General features: G+C 39.1%; 1 protein-coding gene across 1 annotated transcript in view; it reads left to right on the forward strand.

Annotated features, from left to right (window-relative positions):
* The window catches only part of CHRDL1 (chordin like 1), a 130,866-nt gene that overhangs the window by 72,851 nt on the left and 39,615 nt on the right, over positions 1 to 18,400 (forward strand).

The raw sequence follows: 18,400 nt of genomic DNA on the forward strand, positions 1-18,400 counted from the left end.
CCCTGCAAAGCCTTAAAAGACAGAATGGGCCTTGCGAAGCTTTGACATGACCATTTTGAAGACTGTGCAAGGCAAATTTATGTATATTCTTTAAAATCCCATGGTAGGATGGTGACAAACTCAATAAAAGCAAAATATAAGGCACTGTCTTCTCAAATTATATCTAAAATGGAATTGTCACTTTCTTAAGACTGTCTGTTTCTTCTTTGGGTACTATTTGATAATGAATTGCACCACTTTTTTCTAAGTTCCTAAGATCAAATATAGCCACCATTAATTTCTCCTTTATTGAGACTTCCCAAATTATCAAATCTATTATCAGTCTTTTATATCCCTCAATTTTCCTGCTTTCCCTAGTTTTGTCTTCTTTCCTTCCATCCAATCAACATATTTATTGAGCATCTACTGTATGCTGAGCACTGTGCTAGAAGCTGGATACATATTGATGAAAATAGTAGACATAGAGGGCACCTGCTATACTCTATGGCATCTTTATGTGAATTTCAAAATGGATCCCCTTGCCTAAGATACTTTACTGCCATTTGCCAGAAAATCCTTGTGAATATACCCGCTTAGCTGTGGCACCCTTGTGGAGTACACAATCTATATAATCATTATTTGGCATATATAGCAGCAAAGATATGTCCTTTGCTCTTATGTAACTCACATTCTACCAGAGAAGACAAATAAAAAACAAGAAAACAAATATCTGAATATCAACAGTACAAGTATAATTGATTCTCCATATTCATGAGTTACACATTTGTGGATTCGACCAATTAAAGATCGAGATATTTGGAAAACAAAACCCAAAAAGTTTCCCAAGGCAAAACTTGAATGTACCATGTGCTGAGCACTATGGTTAACCCACGTGAATGAAGTGATGTGTAGGCATACCCCACTGTAGCCTATATGTAAGTATGGGTTCTGTGCAAATACTACACAGTTTTATATGAGGGACTTCAGCATTCTCAGATTTTGGTATCTGCAGGGGGGTTCCTGAACCAATCCTCTGGGGATACCAAGGGATAACTGTACTATGAAGGATATAAAGGACTGAGATGGGAAAAAAGAGCTGAGAGCTTATAGGTTGAGTGATTGGGAAGGGCTCTCTGAGATAACATTTAAGCTCAGACTTGAAAGATGAAAAGGAGACATCCATGTGAAGATCCTGGGGGTAGAGAATTCAAGGCAGAAAGGAAAGCAATTTCAAAGGCCTCAGGCAGAGAGGAGTTTAGAGTATTCAAGTAATTTAAAGATCAGCATAGCTGGAATATAGTGAGTATTTATGGTCAAAATTGGCACGAGATGGGGCTTGAGAGGTAAACAGGAGTCAGACCATGTGGGATTTTCAAGTCCATGAGAAAGGAATTTGGATTTCAGTTTTTAAGTACATTGGGAAGCCATTGGAAGGTTTTGCACAGAGGCATGATAAGATCCAGTTGATGTTTTTAAAGATCTCAACAGCTGTTGTGTCAAGACTAGATTGGAGGGAGGCAATAAAGCATGAGACCAGGAAGGTGTCTCACTAGTGTGGGAAGGAGGGTGTCGGCTCTGGGGATACAGTGTCAAGCAGTGGTTCAAATGGAGCTTCTAGAGCTAGGCTGCCTTGGTTCTCATCCCAGTCCTGCTACTAGCTGGGTGATGATGTGCAATGTACTCAAGTTTTCTAACAATCTTTAGAGTAAAGATAACATTAACACCTAACTCCAAATGGGTGTGAGGTTCAAGTGAGATAATGCAGGAAGAGGACCAAGCACAGTGTCATGCATATAATAAGGATTCCGTTACCAAAAAATGGACAGATTTGAAGTATATTTCGAGCATTGGTTCTCAACCATGTGCATATATTGGAATTACCTAGGTACATTTATGCCCAGACTAGGGGTCAGTGTGATAGAGGTGATTCCAGTGTGCAGCCAAGATTGAGAACCACTGATAAGGAAAAAGTTTTAAGATTTGCTGGTAGTGAATGAATATACATTACCACCAGCTTAATTTTCCCAAAAGATAGCCATAATCATGATACACCCCTGCTCAAAAGTCTTTATGCTGACACATATACCAAACTAGATGCCAGTCAATTTTATGTACTTTACGGTATAAACTTATTTAATCCCATGATCTCCATTTTATAGATGATTAAACTGCTGAAGCAGAAAGGGGTTAAAACTTTGTCCAAGGCCCCACACATAGTTATTTCAATATTATTGACTATATTTCCTATGCTGTAACTTATAACCCCATTACTATTTTATAACTACCAATTAGTACTTCCTAATCCCTTCACCTATTTCACTATGTATGGTGCCAGGTATGTACTGGAAATATTGGGGGGGATACTTTGTAAAGTATGATTATCTAATCACTATGTTGTACAACTGAAACTAATACAAAATAATTTTGAATGTAAACTATAAATTAAAAATAAAATTAAAAAAAAAAAACTTCTCCAAGGTCATGTAACTAGTCAATCAAGGAGCTAAAATTTGAACTCTGGAAGTACGGATTCAGATTTCAGGCTCTTAACTAATCTACTGTGACGCTGAGAGGAATAGCTCACTGTTGACAGTAGAATACAAGTCAACCCCCTGACTCTCACAGTGAGGTCCTTTTGAACGCTTGCCTCAACTTACTCTTATAGGCCCACATTCTTCCATTAATGCACCTTAGGTTCAACTTCTGTTTCTGTGCTCTCTACCCTTTGTACCTTTGTTTTCTCCTCTTGTCTTCAGTTTTTCTAGAACTTTAGTGTGCTTCAGAATCACCTGAAAAACTTGGTGAAATTCAGATCCACAGTTGCAGAGATTCTGATTCGGTGGCCTTGGACTGGGGCCCCATGCTGAAAAAACGAGCATGGAGCATGTCAATGCTTCGCAAGGCCCATTCTGTCTTTTAAGGCTTTGCAGAGAAATAGCCTGTGTTTTACAATATAATAAGATAGTGCCAAACTAAAAGAGATTAAGGAGAAAGAGAAAAAGACACTCACATTCACAGTAGATGACCCACACCCTGCCTCTCTTGCCACAATTCTGCAGTTTCTTTCAAGTGGTGGCTCTTAAAATAAAAGCTTTTATTATTTGTATTTTTCATTTTGTATATGAAAGCATCCCTAGAATCTAAGGCTACCAGGGTGTGCATTTTAACAGGCCCCATCATTCACTCTGAAGCACATGGTCTATAGACCACTGCTTTGAGAACCCATTCCTGACCATGTAGATGGCTGAAATGGTGGTTTATGTCTTAGTTTACTGTACTTAAATTGAGACTATTAGAAGTCTGAGACACATCGGGTCAAGATGGGAGCATAGGCAGACAAGGCTCACCTCCTTGTACAACCACATCAAAACTACAACTAAAATATAGAACAACCATCACTCAGAACCATCAGAAATCAAGCTGAATGGAAGTCTGACAACTACAGAATTAAAGAAACCACATCTATCCAAACTGGTAGGAGGGGCACAGATGTGGAACGTGCTGGTCCCACATCCACGTTTGGTGGATAAAAGTTCAGGAGGGATATCTCGGGAGTCCCAGCCTCACACTGGGTCCCCCAGCCCAGGGTTCCAGTGCCAGGAAGGTAAGACCCCACAACTTCTGGTTACAAAAACCAGCAGGGACTGAGTCAGTGGAAGAAAATTCTGGAGCCCCAAGCAGTTCCTCTTAAAGAACCCACACATGGACTCACCTACTCAGGCTCACACCCTCTGAGCTCCAGCACCGAGGTAGCAGCTTCAAAGGTACCAGTGGTATACAGGGAGAAACTGAAGTGTCTGGCATCGGGGGCAAGTGGAGGCCATTGTCCATTTTATAAACCCTCACTCCACAGAGCCAGCAAGCTGGTACCATATCTGAGACTCCATCAACCTGGCTAACACTGTTTGACCCGCCTTAGAGATGCCCAGAGACTCAACCCCACACAATTACGGGTGTACCCAAGCTGCTTTTCCATATGAATGGCTGGGCTTGGCTCATGCTTCACAACTTCCTAAATCCTCTCAAACAAGCAGCTGCTGGCCTCAGTGAGTCCCAGGCCAAGCACTAGCAGCAGCTAGCCTAGATTCACAGCTTGGCTTCACGTGGGAATCTCGAAGCCCAGCACAAGTAGCAGCCATCTCAGGATGCTTTACAGCTCAGGCAAGGTGGCCCTGGGCAAAACGCAGGTGTGGGCTGACCTTGCCGTGCACCACCCAGGAATCCCAGAGCCTGCGCACCCAGTGGATAGCTACAGAACACGTCAGAGCACCACCACCTTGCCCCTGCACAGCTGATCCTCCCCGGAGGGTGGAGGTTGGTGGTCAGTGGTCACAGCCAATCCTTGCAGGCGACTGGCCTGGGTAAATCCCTCCCATTGTCCTGCCAACAGCAATCAAGGCTCAACTAAAAGAGGAGGGTGTACCTAATGTATCCAGCTTGCGTGAAGGAGGGGTGTGCTATTGGACCCTACAGGACACCTACTATATTAGGCCACATGACCAAGACACTGAGTCAAAACAGCTCTACTTAATACATAGAAACAAACACAGGGAAGATTCCAATGAGGAGACAAAGAATCATGGCCCAAATGAAATAACAGATCAAAACTCCAGAAAAAGAGGTGAATGAAATGGAGATAAGCAATCTATCAGAAGCAGAATTCAAAACACTGGTTAAAAGGATGCTCGAGGAACTTAGTGAGGACCTTGGCAACATAAGAAATACCCAGTCAGAAATGGATACACTAATTGAAACAGAGAACAATGTATAGGGAAAGAACAGTAGAGTGGATGAAGCTGGGAATCAGATCAATGATTAGGAACATAACGAAGCGAATGACAACCAATCAGAAAAATGAGAAAAAAAAGAATCCAAAATTATGAGGACAGTATAAGCAGCCTCTGGGACAACTAGCAGTCCAACATTCTCATCATAGAGGTGCCAGAAGAAGAGAAAGAACAAGAAATTTGAAATCTATTTGAAAATATAATGAAAGAAAACTTCCCTATTTTGGTGAAGGAAATGGACATGCAAGTCCAGGAAACACAGAGTCCCAGACAAGATGGATGTGAAGAGTTCTGCTCCAAGACACATCATAATTAAAATGCCAAAGCTTAGAGATAAAGAGAGAATCTTAAAAGCAGCAAGAGAAAAGTTAGTTACCTACAGGTAGTTCCCATAAGACTGTCAGCTGATTTCTCAAAAGAAACTTTGCAGGCTAGAAGGGACTGGCAAGAAATATGCAGTCCTGAAATGCAGGAACCCCCAGCCAAGATTGCTCTACCCAGCAAAGCTATCATTTAGAATTGAAGTGCAGATGAAGAGCTTCCCAGATAAGAAAGAGCTAAAGGACTTCATCCTCACCAAACCATTATTATATGAAATGTTAAAGGGACTTATTTAAGAAAAAGAAGATCAAAACTATGAACAATAAAATGACAATAAACACATATTTATCAACAATTGAATCTAAAAAACAAACTAAGCAAACAAGAAGAAACAGACAGAATCGTGGATATGGAGAGCATTTTGATGGTCGCCAGATGGGAAGGGGGTGTCAGGTAATGGGTGGAGAGGTGAGGGGATTAAGAAGTACAAATAAGTAGTCACAGAATAGTCACAGGGATGTAAAGTACAGTGTAGGAAATGGAGTAGCCAAAGGATTTATATGCACAACCCATGGACATGAATAATGATGGGGGGATTGTCTGGGGGAGTAGGGCATGTTGGGTGGAGGAGGGACAAAGTGAAAAATCAGGGCAACTGTAATAGCATAATATAATTAAAAATTTTAAAAAGAGAATAAGGTATTAACTTGCCTAGAAGGAGGGAGCCCTTTCAGAGGAAGAACCATCTATTATAATTACCCTGGTAACTTTACCTTCTCCCATGTTTTATATCACTTGGCATCTGCTTGGGTGCTTGTTCTAGCCTCTGGAGTCTTTGGTTATTTTTAATCTCTTCACAGTGTAGGAAAGGGAATAGCCAAAGAATTTATATGTATGACCCATGGATGTGAACTAAGGGTAGGGATTGCTGGAGGGAAGGGGGGTATCAGATGGAGGAGGCAAAGGGGGGAATTATTGGGACAATTGTAATAGCATAATTAATAAAATATAATTGAAAAAAAGAAACCTGAAACCTGAGTAAGCCAATAGAAAGTAACCAATAGCAGTCTGTGACTGGTTAGAGCATCTAGTTTCAAACATAGGGCAACCAAATTTGGGATGAATGAATGGAGGCTATTTCATGATGAGGAACTGGGCTGGGGGAAGAGACAAAATGGCTGCCTAGATAACAACTGCATATATACAGTAAGTGTTGGGAGGAAGGAGTATCTTTCCCTGAATTTCCACATCTGCCTATGAAAATCCTGCCAGTTCCTCAAAGCCAAGTTCAAATGCAGCCTCCTCAGATTCTAAAACAAGTAGTCCTCAGGTGACAGTTTGCTCAATACCAGCTGAAGGGTCTTTCTCTTTTCTCTGCCTTCCCACCTCCATCCCTAATTTTTCCACCCCCTAAACTCTGCTAAACTCTCCTTAAAAGCCCAGCCTAAATACTACCTCTATAAACCTTTTAAAATTTTATTAAAATATAGTTATTATGCAATCTTTTATTAGTTTAAGGTGTATAATATAGTGATTCAACGTTTATCTACCTTATGATGTGATCACCATGATAGGTCTAGTAACCACCTGTTACTGTGCAAAGTTACTACAATATAATTGACTGTATTCTCTCTGCCATATACTATATCCCCATGGTTTACTTATTTTATGGCTGGAAGTTATTAATCCTATAAATTAAGAGTAAAACTCACTTCTCTCTGGGACCCCTCAGCACCTCACCTTGCTTCTCCAGTAGTATTTATTGCCTTGTCATATTTTGTCTTCTATTATTTGTGCCCATGTCTTATCACCCCTACCAATGTATAAGCTCATTAATTTACAAACTATTTCTGGTTAATCTTTTTTTTTCCCCTCCCACTGTGCTAAGCACAGAGCAGATGCTCTTTGAATGAATGTGCACTAGCTGGGAAATGTTGCTAGAAAGTTAGTAATGGTTTGAATTAGATGGCATTAAATAAGAGTGCATCGCTGTGCTTTCTTTCTCTGCATTACTGATAGACTGTGGCAGATTGTACTGACTATTCATTGGTTCCCATTTAATAGGAAATTACCTGGTGTCATTTCTGAACCCCATGCTTTTTTTCTCCCCATCTCACTTAAGGACTCTATGGCTAATATTTCTTTCTGAAAGAAATGGCCTTATTCTGAGTATCAGTATATGTTCATCCCTTTTAGTATGCTCTTTGTAGAACCCTCACAAGTCAGTATGGATTCATTTGCAGCCTAATTTGATTCCTCCACTAGTAATGCCTTTAATATTTAATAACCAGGTTCTAAAGTGTGTATGCACTGTACCGCAGTATGACTGTCATATTTCAGCCAGGAAATATGGGTATTTTGCTCCTCACCTTTTTTACCATCCATGCCTCAACTTCATTTGAGTCTGTTCCAAAGGGAAGAGAGTCTATATGGAGCAGATATATGTACATGGTAGCTAACATAGTCATCTAATTGCTATAATCCAGTTGTTAGGCTGATATTTTTTTTGGAGGAAAGGACATGTGAAATCTAAACTGAAGAAAAATTAATGAAAGAATGGAAGCAGCAAAAAGACATGTTACTGCATCTGAGAGTCAATGTAGTGCAACGGACATAGCTCTGAAGCCAGATGGATAAAGATTTGACACAGCAAAGCTACAACCTACTAGAGATGTTGTCTTGGACAAGCTACTTCATCAGAAACAGTTTTCTCAGCTGAGGAAATGGAGATTATAGTATCTGTAATGCATGAAAAGGTTGTAAAAATTAACTGAGATGGAATAGAGTGCTAGGAGAAGGTCTAGTACAAGTTATTGCTTAATAAGTGATAATTATTCTATTAAGTAGAGTGTGTATTTATTATATTTATCATATATTTATATATATATATTTACCGAATTTAACCTTGGGGTTAAGTAGAATTGCACCTTCTCTATCTCTGATAGCCTTGCCTTTTTATTTATTTAATTTCCATATACAGAACTTTACTTCTAGTCCTTATAGTGATAACAGATCCTGGAATTAATAATCTTCTCAACAGTTCTCTTGTCACAATTTGAATTTCTTTTTTCATGTCCTCAGGAGCAACAGATAAAAGCTAGTTATTACTGATCATGTGCCGTATTTTCACATAATTGACAGTTAAGTCCTTTCTTTGCCATCTCTTCTCCAGCCTAAATAAACCATTTTCTTTCATCTTTCCCTATAAAGACTAAATCCTACACTTTCATAAAATTGATGCTTTTTTCTCTGCCTTTAATTTTGTTGTACCTTTCAGTTGTATACAATGTGATTGAATCTCCCTGACATTTTAATTTTTGAAGCACCTAGTTATTTTTTTCTGTTGAAATGACATTTTTTACAAAGGTATGTCTTGTATAAGCATATTACTCATATGCCAGTGAATCCAGACACACTTCTCTCCTATGCTAGTCACTCTAATTGCAGGCAAATACTGTAAAAGAAGTAACCTTCTGAGTGCTGAAATTGCAAACCTTAACATAAAGAGCCTCATTGATAATGGCTCGCTGTGCTGTCACCAAACACTAATGTATGGCTCTCTTCCTGGTTCAGACAGCAGTATTAGACACAGATTGAATCTCAGTCTCAGTTGTTTAGACATGTCTTTGAGGCTAGGATAGTCAGGAGAGTGTTGGCAGGGTACGTGTCATTGCTGGCACTTCAGCAAACCTCATCTGGACTAGAAATGTAGCAAAAACAGCCACTGAAACCTTAAGGGAAACTTTATCAGAAGAAAATATCTCTTTAGAGATTGTATGGCTGCCACATTCTGGGCAGGCAGGCCTCAAACCCAAACCCACACTCAGTTTTCCCTCTATCATTTATCATTTCTACTTCCTGTCTCCTGCCGCTCTTGCCAAAGCAAAGGGAAAGGCTATATACTTGGACTCTAGCTAGATAAGGAAGACATATTTGGGGAAGGCTATTGGCTGTATTGAGAACCAAGCTTACATTTGGTGGATGGTGTACATATGGAACACTTAACTATGTGTCAGGCACTGATTGAAATTAGATGTGTAATAGTTCATTTGATCCTCAGCAAAAAGTAGGAACAATTATTATCTACACTTTACAGATGAGGAGACTGAGGCAGAGAAGTTAAGTGATTTGCCCAAGGATAAGTGGTAGTAAGTGTCAGAGTCACATTTAAAACTTGTCAGCCTGATTCCAGAGTCCCACATTCTTACACTACCAGGTGGAAGCCATTTATAGGGGTGTGACAAGGGCCTCTCCTAGTGAAGGGAAGTGAAGGGGGAGATGGGAAGTGTGTGGCACATTGGCACAGGGACGTAATTTTAAGACCACACCACTCATCTTTCCCCATTAAAACCTCAACCTACCCACTCCCAACTATAGGGGAACATCTTTGTTCCACTGTTCTCTCTTTCTAGGCTTAAAGATGTCTGAATGTCAATATCTATTTTCTTTCATTCAGCAAACATTTGTAAAGCAACCATTGAGCACCTGGCACTGTGCTGGTGCTGGAAATACAATCATGAACAAAATAGACAGGAGATCTGCCCTGGCAGAATTTAGTAGGGAAGACAGATATTTATCAAATAATGACAACTGTAAATATAATATTGCACTTGTGCTACATGTTAAAAAGGAAAAATATTATAAAAGCCAGTCATTGAGAGGGATTGACCTAGTTAGGGAGGTGAAGGAAGACACCTAGGACTCTCTTTCAAGCCTCAATTCACATCACATGTGTCTTCACTCTCTGTACCCCAGGGTGAGGGAGGATTGACTCCAAAGGTGGGCAGATAAGTGGTGGTTGTCCTATCCTTCCAGGATCTCTGACTTTTGATCACACTGAAACAGCAACCTCATCTTATAAGAGTTACCATTCTTCCTTCACGGTACAAGCTACAAGATACTCTACGTTTTCTTTCTTAAGGAACTACCTGATTATGTTGATCAGTGTCTACCTTTTTTTTTACCATATTATCCAATCTCAGTTCTTCAGCTTGTTTGTTTATTTGTTAATTTTTTCTTTTTTAAAAAAATTATTTTTAAATCATGTTTATTTGATTACAATTGTCTCAATTTTTCCCCTTTGCCCTCCACCCATCCCACCCAGCCTCCCTCTCCAACAGTCAATTCCCACCCTGTTGTCCATGTCCATGAGTCATTCATACATGTTCTTTGTCTAGTCCCTTCCCATTCTTTCCACCATTGTCCTCCTTCCCCATCCCTTCTGGTCACTTTCAGTCTGCTCCATGTTTCCATGCCTGTGGTTTATTTTGTTCATTAGTTTATTTTGTTGAATAGAGTCCACTTATAGGTGAGATCCTATGGTATTAGTCTATCACCAACTGCTTTATTTAACTTAGCAAAATATTCTCCAGTTGCATCCATGATGTCATAAAGGTAGGAGTTCCTTCTTTCTTTCTTTTCTTTCTTTTTTGAAAAATACAGATTGATTTTACTTCTTTTTTTAAAATTTTTCAAATACATTTGTCTCCATTTACCAGCCACCACATTCCCCTGCCCCACCCGCACCCTCTCCCAATCCTTCCCCACCTTGGCTTTATCCATGTGTCTTTCACACCTGTTCCTGGATTTGACCCTTACCATTACCCTCCCTGCTACACCCCTCCTTCCCTTTCTCCCTCCCTCCCGTACCCATCAGTTTCTATTTATTTCAATGTTGCTGGTCATATTTTCCTTGCCTGCTTGCTTTGCTGATTAGGTTCCACTTATAGGTGTCTGCATGATTGCTCTTTACTCATGGGCACTTAGGTTGCTTCCATCACTTGGCTATTGTAAATTGTGCTGCTATGAACATTGGGGTGCATAGGCTCTTTTGAATTGGTGTTTTGAGATTCTTCAGGTATAATCCCAGCAGTGGAATCGCTGGGTCAAAAGGCAGTTCCATTCTTAGCTTTATGAGGAAATTCAAAACTGTTTTCCACATTGGCTGTACCAGTCTTCATTTCCACCAACAGTGTACTAGGGTTCCCTTTTCTTCACAACCTTGCCTGCACCCGTTGTTTGTTGATCTGTTTATGATGGCCATTCTGACCGATGTGAAGTGGTATCTCATTGTGGTTTTAATTTGCGTTTCTCTGATGGCTAGTGATGCTGAGCATCCTTTCATATGTCTCTGGGCTCTATGTATGTCTTCCCTGGAGAAGAGTCTGTTAAGGTCCTTTGCCCATTTTTTAATTGGATTGTGTCTTCCTGGAGTGGAGTCTTGTGAGTTCTTTATATATTGTGGAGATCAAACCTATGTCTGAGGTATCATTGACAAATATATTATCCCATATGGCTGGTTCCATTTTCATGTTGCTGATGTTTTCTTTAGCCATGCAGAAGCTTTTTATTTTTATGAAGTCCATTTGTTTATTTTTTCGTTTATGTCCCTTGCTCTAGGGGACATATCGGTGAAACTATTGCTCCATGGGATATCCAAGAGTTTCCTGCCTATGTTCTCCTCTAGGACTTTTATGGTGTCACAATTTATATATAAGCCTTTTATCCATCTTTAGTTTATTTCTGTGTATGGTGTAAGTAGGTGGTCGAATTTCAATTTTTTGCATGTAGCTTTCCAGCTCTCACAACACCATTTGTTGAAGAGGCTATTTTTACTCCTGTTTCTGCTTCTACCCACTTTGTCAAATATTAATTGACCATAGAGACATGGGTTTATTTCTGGGATTTCAATTCTTTTCCATTGATCTATGTTTCGATTTTTACACCAGTACCACACTGTTTTGATTACAGTGGCCTTGTAATATAGTTGATGTCAGGTATTGTGATCCCTCCTACTTTGTTCTTCTTTCTCAATACTGCTGCAGCTATTCGGGGTCGTTTATGGTTCCATATAAATTTTTGAAATGTCTGTTCTATGTCTGTGAAATACGTCATTGGTATTTTAATAGGGATTGCGTTGAATCTATAAATTGCTTTGAGTATGGACTTTTTAATGATGTTAATTCTTCCAATCCATGAAAAATATATATGCTTCCATTTATTTGTGTATTCCTTAATTTCTTTCTTCAGTGTTGTATAGTTTTCTGTGTACAGGTCTTTTACCTCGTTGGTTAAGTTTATTTCTAGGTATTTTATTTTTCTTTTGCTATAGCAAAGGGGATTTTTTTTCCGACTTCTGCTTCTGATATTTCATTGTTGTTCTACAAAAATGCCTTCAATTTCTGAATATTGAATTTTTAACCTGCTGTTTTGCCAAATTCACTTACTAGGTCAAATAGTTTTTGGTGGAGTCTATAGAGTTTTCCATGTACACTATCATGTCATCTGCAAACAATCATAGTTTTACTTCCTATTTTCCAATTTGGATTCCTTTTATTTCTTTTTCTTGTCTGATTGCTGTGGCTAGGATTTCCAATACTATGTTGAATAGAATTGGTGAAAGCGGACATCCTTGTCTTGTTCCTGATCTTAGTGGGAAAGCTTTCAGTTTTTGCCAGTTGAGTATGAGGTTGGCTGTAGGTTTCTCCCATATGGCCTTTATTATGTTGAGATATCTCCCTTTATTCCCACATTGCTGAGTGTTTTTATCATAAGTGGGTGATGCACCTTATCAAATGCTTTTTCTGCATCTATTGATATGGTCATGTGGTTTTTGTCTTTCCTTTTGTTTATGTGATGTATTACATTTATTGATTTGCGAATATTTAACCATCCTTGCATCCCTGGGATGAATCCCACTTGATCATGGTGGATTATCTTTTTAATGTATTGCTGCATGTGGTTGGCCAATATTTTGTTGAGGATTTGAGAGTCTATATTCATCAGTGATATTGGCCTGTAGTTTTCTCTCTTTGTTGTGTCTTTACCTGGTTTGGGAATTAGGATGATGCTGGCCTCATAAAACCAGTTTGGGAGCCTTCCCTCTTGTTGTATTTTTTGGGGGGGGATAGTCTGAGGAGGACAGGGGTTACCTCTCCCTTAAATGTTTTAAAAATTCTCCTGTGAAACCGTCTGATCCAGGGCTTTTGTGTGCTGGGAGATTTTTCTTATTACTGCTTCAATGTCACCAGTTGTTATAGGTCTGTTCAGGCTATCTGCTTCTTCATTCAGTGTTGGAAGGTTATACTGTTCTAGAAATTTGACCATTTCATCAAGGTTTTCAAATTTCTTGGTATATATAATTGCTCATAGTAGTTTCTTACCATCCTTTTTATTTCTGTGATATCAGTTGTTATTTCTCCTCTTTCATTTCTAATATTATTTATTTTGGTCCTCCCCCTTTTATTCTTGACGAATCTGCTTAAATGTTTGTCAATTTTGTTTATCTTTTCAAAGAACCAGCTTCTGGATTGGTTGATCCTTTGAATTGTTCTTTTAGTCTCTATGTCATTCAGTTCTGCTCTGATTTTGACTATTTCCTTCCATCTACTTGCTCTGAGCTTTGTTGTTGTTTCTCCAGTTTCTGAAGCTGGAGGGTTGGGTGGTTTATTTGAAATATTTGTATCATTTTTAGGCATGCCTATATTGCTATGAACTTCCCTCTCAGGACTGCCTTTGCTGTGTTCCATAGGTTTTGGACTGTTGTGTGTTCATTTTCACTTGTTTCCAGCAACTTTTTAATTTCTTTTTTGATCTTCTTATTGACCCATTCATTGTTTAATAGCATGCTATTCAGTCTCCATGAGTTTAAATTTTTTTTAGTTTTTTCCTTTACATTGGTTTCTTCAAGCTGTTATGGTCTGATAAAATGCTTGCTATGATTTCCGTATTCCTGAATTTGCTGATCCTTGCTTTTTGTCATGTCATGTGGTCTGTCTTTTAAAATGTCCCATGTGCATTTGAAAAGAATATGTGTTTTGCTTCTTTGGGATGAAAGGTTCTATATATGTCAGTTAAGTCCATTTGATCTAATGTGTCATTAAGTTTCACAATATCCTTGTTGATGTTTTGTTTGGAAGATCTATCCATTGTTGACAGTGGAGTGTTAAAATCCTGTACTGTCAGTGTGTTGCTGTCTGTATCTTTCTTGAAGTCCTCCAAGATTTTCCTTATTTATTTGGGCGCTCCTATGTTGGGTGCATATATGTTTACAATGTTTATGCCTTCTTGATGGATTTTTCCTTTGACTATCGTGAAGTGTCTTTCTGGGTCTCTTTTTATGGCCTTTGTTTTGAAATCTACTTTGTCTGATGTAAGTATTGCTACACCTACTTTTTTTTTCCTGTCTATTGGCTTGGAATGTTTTTTTTTTTTTCCCATCCCTTTACTTTCAGTCTGTGTAGGTCCTTTATTCTGAAGTAGGTCTCTTGTAGGCAGTGTATGTGTGGGTCATGTTTTCTTATCCATTCCGCTTCCCTATATCTTTTTATTGGGGTATTTAATCCATTTATATTTAAAGTTATTATTGATAGGTAATTCTTCATTTTTTCCCTTTGTACCTGTGAACCTCTCTTTCTTACTCTTTTTCTTCATCTTCTTAAAGCAGTCCGTTTAGCATATTTTGCAATGTTTTTTTGGTGGAGATGTATTCTTTTAGCCTTCCTTGGTCAGGGAAACTCCATATTTGACCTTCCATATTAATTGAGAGTCTTGCTGGGTAGTGCAGTCTTGGTTGCAGGCCTTTGCTTTTCATGATTTGGAATATTTCTTGCCATTCCCTTCTGGCTTGCAGTGTTTCTGAGGAGAAGTCAGCTGCTACCCGTATTGGGGCTTCCTTATATATTACTTCTTCTTTCTCTCTTGCTTCCTTTAGGATTCTCTGTTTGTGTTTGATATTTTCTATTTTAATGATGATGTGTCTTGGAGTGGGCCTCATTGGGTTCCTCTTGAATGGGAACCTCTGTGCTTCCTGGACTTGTGTGACTTTTTCTCTCCTCCAATTAGGGAAGTTTTCCATTTACTTTTCAATCAGGTTCTCTATCCCTTCCTTCCCTTCTTCTCCTTCTGATATCCTTGTTATACAGGTAGCATTACATTTCAGGCTGTCCTGCATTTCCCTCAATGCCTCTTCATTCTTTTTGAGTCTCTTTTCATATTCTTGCTCTTTGTGGCAGCTTTTTTTTTCCTTATCTTCCAGCTTGCTGATTCGATTCTTTGCTTCATCGAGCCTGCTTTTGATTTCTTCTACTGTCTTCTTCAGTTCAGAAATTGTATTCTTTATTTCCTCTTGTATCTTACTGACAGTTTCTATGTCCTTTTTCATGATGATATAGTTTGGTGTCAGTTATTCATAGTTTCCCTTAGTCTTCTGTAATTCTCTCTGAGCTCACTGAGCTTCCTTAGAACCGTTGTTTGGAACTCAATATTTGATAGTTTAGTTGCCTCTATTTAATTTATTTGTCTTTCTGGGGATTACTCCTTTTCCTTCAACTGTGGGGTGTTTCTTTGGCCTCCCATTATTTGTGAGGCTCTTCTCTTTTGTTTCTGCTTCTTAAATTCATCTGACGTGATATCCTGATGTTGTGGTGTGAATTTCTATGGAAGGACACTGCTGTTTTTTTTTTTTTTTTTCCTTTCTGGATCCTCCTCTGATGATGTGAGATGTTGACCCAGCCCGATCTTAGGCAGTCTTTTTGTGTTTTTGCAGAGTATACTGTCCGTGGCTGTCTCCTTCACCTGTTATTCTAGTCAACTCTGCACTCTACAGACTGGCTTAAGGACACCACAGGGTGGGGCCGAGTTCCTCCTAGGAGCCAGGTTATTGGGTCCTCTCATGCTGTTGCTGCTCAGGGGAGTGGTCTGCCTGAGCCAGATGGCTGCTGCTGTATGGGGGATGAGTCAGCACCAGGATCCCACTAGCTACTCTCTCATTTTTCTCTCCAAAGCCTCCTTCCCCAGTGTCTCTTCAGGTGTCTCTAGCCTACTCTGCCCCCTCCTTTGCCAAAGCCCAGAGTAAGTGGCTCCAAATAAAAATTTATGCTTTGGCCCTTTAATTGGCTCTTTGTGTCTCCAGCTACCTGTCTCTGGCAGAGAGTAACCGTGCCACTTTTCACAGCTGGCTGTTATCTGTGTACTTTTTGGGCTCTGGTGCTGGAGATCCCTGCTTATGGTTTAGAACCTGCTCTTCTATGGGGGATCCAGCTGGCCATTTCAATATCTATCTGGTGCTGCTGCCCATGAGCACCCCACCTGGATTATTGAGCCTCTGCCATATTTCTTACCAGTTAAGTTGTTGTAAAGCTGATTCTTCTGTCTGTCTGATATCATAAGGCTCCTCTCTCTCTATTGTTCACTTATTTGTCCCAGATGATTTCTCCACAATTTAGTTGTAATTCCAGGTTGGTCCTAGGAGGATGTCTCTGTGACTTCTACTCACTCTTCTGCCACCTTGATAATCTATTTGTTAAATTTTTCTATTACAGTTGACATACAATATTGTATTAGTTGCAGGTATGCAACATAGTAATTACATATTTATATAACTTACAAAGTGATCACCCCAATTAATCTAGTACCCATCGGGCACCATACATAGTTATTACAATGTCATAGACTATACTCCCCATACTGCACTTTACATCCCTGTGACTGTGTTTAAAACTGACAAGATTAATGGACCTAGAGGGTATCATTCTAAGTAAAATAAGTTTCCCTCTTGTTTTTAAAGGCCCTCTGTAAAATAGTCTGACATTTCCTTTACCTATAACCCATCCTCAGATTTCTGACACTGATAATACATTTCTTCTCGTCTAGTCTGGCTATTCTCTTTGTTCTATAATATTGTGTATTCCTTTCAGCTTCACTCCTTTTATGTGCCTGTCTTAACGCTTACACCCCACAATTTTAAACTAGCCTCTTTCCTTCAGCAATTAAGAGCCTACCCATTTTTCATGAATATAGCTGAAGTCATACCTCTTCTAAACAGTCTTGCCTGATCAATCCGGTCCTCACTGATCTCTTTCTTTGACTGCTTTTAGAACATAGTGTGGTTAGTAGGATTTAAAAATAATTTTTGTATTATTCGCCCTGACTGGTGTGGTTCAGTGGATTCAACACTGGCCTGTGAACCAAAGGGTCACTGGTTTGATTCCTAGTCAGGGCACATGCCTGAGTTGAGGGCCAGGTCCCCAGTAGGGGGCACATGAGAGGCAACCACAAAATGATGTTTCTCTCCCGCACTTTCTCCCTCCCTTCCCCTTTCTCTAAAAAATAAAATAAAATACAATGTTTTTAAAAATTAAAAAATAAAAATAATTTTTGTATTATTCATTGTTTCATGGGTCTTGGCTCCTCAACTGGGAAACTGTGTAGGGAAAGGACTGTTTTCATCTTCCTCTATTTCCACTTAGGGTATTAAGCATATCTTTTGTAATGGATTTATTAAAAACAAGGAGAGTCACTATTATGAAAAGCTCTTGACAATGCTCCAAGTGCAGTCCTAGTTAAGGAGGCAGGGGAAATGATTGAACTTACAACTCATTCAACTCAAGCTCATTTATACAACACATCTCTAATGAGCCAAAGGAAAAAACTGGATCTCTTTTATGAAATTGAGATATTATGCTACTGCCTTCAAAGTAACTAAAACTAGAAGCAACTGTTTAAAATCAATTTGTCAGTGTTCAAACAACTGCCATTTTTACCTACAATTCTTGATTTATCTTTCAAAAAGAAGCAAATTTACACCCCAGATGCTATCTTGAATGGGACTCAGAGATCTTGAAGGAAGTGGTTTGTAAGATGTTTCAATTTTTTACATCATTAAAATATACCAAAATTTTCAAAGTGTTCAAAATCAAGTAAAACTGGAGAAAATAACAATAACATCAAATATAGATTCTCACATATCAATCCAGATTTGTTTTTGTTCTTGCCCTCATTTTCTGTAGAAACACTACCATTTCCTGGTCATAATGATAGGAAGAAAACACCTAATAAGAAACAGTACTTTAAGATTTTTACCTTAATAAATTTTGAATTACTATGCTCTCATCTAAACTTCAAAATATATTGAAACCCTAGTACACTGTTGGTGGGAATGCAGACTGGTGCAGCCACTGTGGAAAGCAGTGTGGAATTTCCTCAAAAAGCTGAAAATGAAACTGCCTTTTGATCCAGTGATTCCCCTGCTGGGACTAGACCCTAAGAACACCAAAACACCAATACAAAAGAACCTATGCATCCCAATGTTCATAGCAGCACAATTGACAATAGCCAAGTGTTGGAAGCAACCTCAATGCCCATCAGTAGATGATTGGATCAAAAAATGATGGTACATATACACAATGGAATACTACACAGCAGAAAGAAAAAAAGAACTACTAAATTTCGCGACAGCATGGATGGAGAGCATCATGCTAAGCGAAATAAGCCAGGGGGCAAAAGACAAATACCATATGATCTCACCTATAAGC

This window comes from Pteronotus mesoamericanus, unplaced genomic scaffold (assembly GCF_021234165.1).
Source record: "Pteronotus mesoamericanus isolate MK-2021 breed Mesoamerican mustached bat unplaced genomic scaffold, CSHL_Meso_final contig_58, whole genome shotgun sequence".
Classification (NCBI taxonomy): domain Eukaryota; kingdom Metazoa; phylum Chordata; class Mammalia; order Chiroptera; family Mormoopidae; genus Pteronotus; species Pteronotus mesoamericanus.